This window comes from Quercus suber, unplaced genomic scaffold (assembly GCF_002906115.3).
Source record: "Quercus suber isolate HL8 unplaced genomic scaffold, Cork oak 2.0 scaffold_932, whole genome shotgun sequence".
NCBI classification, from domain to species: domain Eukaryota; kingdom Viridiplantae; phylum Streptophyta; class Magnoliopsida; order Fagales; family Fagaceae; genus Quercus; species Quercus suber.
Window position 1 is genome coordinate 201,663 of NW_027070355.1, and position 2,360 is coordinate 204,022.

The 2,360-nt window shown below is 31.1% G+C and overlaps 1 pseudogene; it reads left to right on the top strand.

Moving 5' to 3' along the window:
* On the top strand, nucleotides 1-2,197 carry LOC112006415 (chitinase-like protein 1; annotated as a pseudogene).
* Nucleotides 2,198-2,360: the final 163 nt, after the last annotated feature.

Consider the following 2,360-nt stretch of genomic DNA (forward strand, 5'->3'; position numbering starts at 1 on the left):
TGTGACGGTGCCGTTCGGGACTACTTAAAGACCGACCAGTTTGAGAACATCTTCTCGAACCGTAACTCCCTTGAGGTTGAGACCCATGCAAACAAGGGATTTTTGGACTACCAGTCTTTTATCACCGCCTCTGCTCTCTACCAGCCCTATGGCTTTGGTACTACCTACATGAATTGGACGTTCTTTGGGACCAAGGAAGTTGCAGCTTTTCTCGCCCATGTTGCCTCCAAAATCTCCTGTGAGTACTTCAGACTTTCTGTTTTGTGGACTTCAATTTGGGGTTTTTATCTTATTGGCATGGTTTTAAATTAAAATAGTAAAAAAATAAAAAATGGTCCCTTTTTTTATTTTTTTAGAACCAAATTAGAATCCGATTTTTAAACCATACCCCCTTTTTTTTTTTTTTGGGTTTAATAAAAAATTGAGAATTCAAATTTTGTAGTGGTTTAAGTATAAAATATATTATAGTGTGTCCTGTGTTTAAATTTATTTGAAACTTAATTTTATTATATCGAAAACTTTCCGTTCAAAACCTCTCTCCTAATTATCAAGTTATATATATATATATATATATATATATATCAAAAAGCAAGTTTTAATTTAATGAAGTTGGAAATGGATAAATGTTTTAATTCTTTTATATCATTTAATTATTTAATCTCTTATGTATTTCATGTTATAGGTATAATTTGGCTTTGTATAATTTTATTTGATTAAAATGGTTTAACTGAAAACAAATCTTATAAAAGAAAATGTTTAATCACTAATTTGGTTTTTCAACTATAGGATAAAATTCAATTTGGTCCCTCAATTGTATTAATTAATTTAGTTCTTCAAAAATTAATTGTGCCAATTTAATTCCTCAACTTTCAAAATCTATTACAAAAAATTCAAAATCGAATTTACTTCATCCTTGAATATTTCTTCATTTAAATTTTAATGAGGATAATAAAACACATATTAGAAGATTATTTTAGAAAATGTAAAATTTTTAAAATCAAATCAATTTCGACTCTTAATTATGTTAATATTTAAACATACATTAGACCAAAGTATGAAGTTGACTTAATTTTAAAGTTGAGTGACTAAATTGATAGTAATAGTTTAAGGACCAAATTGAACTTTATTCAATAATTGGAGGATTAGCTTCGTAATTAACATATAAAATTGATATTGTATTTTCACCAAATGAATGAAAAGTGTTTGCTTGTAAGTGATTCTAATCATATAGTGATTTAACTAAATTCATTTTTCTCCAAAGAACAATTTAAGTTGGAACTAAACTAATTTGGAGCACAACATCTCCATGCAAAGTAAAAGTGGATTTCTTTTTTGGTTGTTTTTAGGTGGAAATAAATTGGCCACCATGGATCAATTAGCATGGGTTCATGCTATAACAAGAAAATGAATTCCAACTCGAATTATTGTGATGAGCACTACAAAAAGCTTATCCATGTGCTCCTGGAGTTGCATACTTTGGTCGCGGTCCTCTACCTATCTATTGGTATCTACTTTATCATTTACACTAACATTGATCATACATCATATATATCTTTGCGTTTGAATTATTTTATCATCTTATGTTGATTAATTTTATCCAAAGTTGAAACTTCGTCCAAAGTTTTATGTTTATCTATTAAGAAAATCATCATGCAAAATGAGATTATTTTCTAGCATAAATCAAATATAGTATCTAAGTGGTACACTCTTCAAACAAATTTAGTGTAGATCAATTCATATTGCATGCTTCTATTCAAAAATTTTTTTACTCATGCTTTCAACAGGAACTACAATTATGGAGAAGCAGGTAAAGATTTGAAGGTGGATTTGTTAAACCATCCAGAATACATTGAGCAAAATGCTACCTTGGCCTTCCAAGTTGCGATTTGGAGGTGGATGCCAATTAAAAAGCATCAACCTTCAGCACATGATGTCTTTCTTGGCACCTGGAAACCCACCAAAAATGACACTCTAGCCATGCGAGTTTCTGGATTGGTACTACCATGAACGTGCTCTATGGAGATCTTGTTGTGGTCATGGTGATATGAGTCCATGAACAACATTATTCTCCCATTACCTATATTACCTTGATCTTATGGGTGTTGGCAGAGAAGAAGCTGGGCCTCAAGAAGTGCTTAGTTGTGCTAAGCAAGTTGCTTTCAATCCATCTTTCTCCTCACCTCCTTGAGCTTTGTTTGGTTTTATGGATAGTTTGCCCTTGTTGAACTAATCATTTTTTAAGGAGGTGCATTTATAAGTTCTCTGAACCTATCATGTAACAAAAAGGAAATGATCAAACATTAGGGGAGAGTAATTGTACGTATAAATTATGTGTGTGTTTGCTGCATGTGATGCTATAC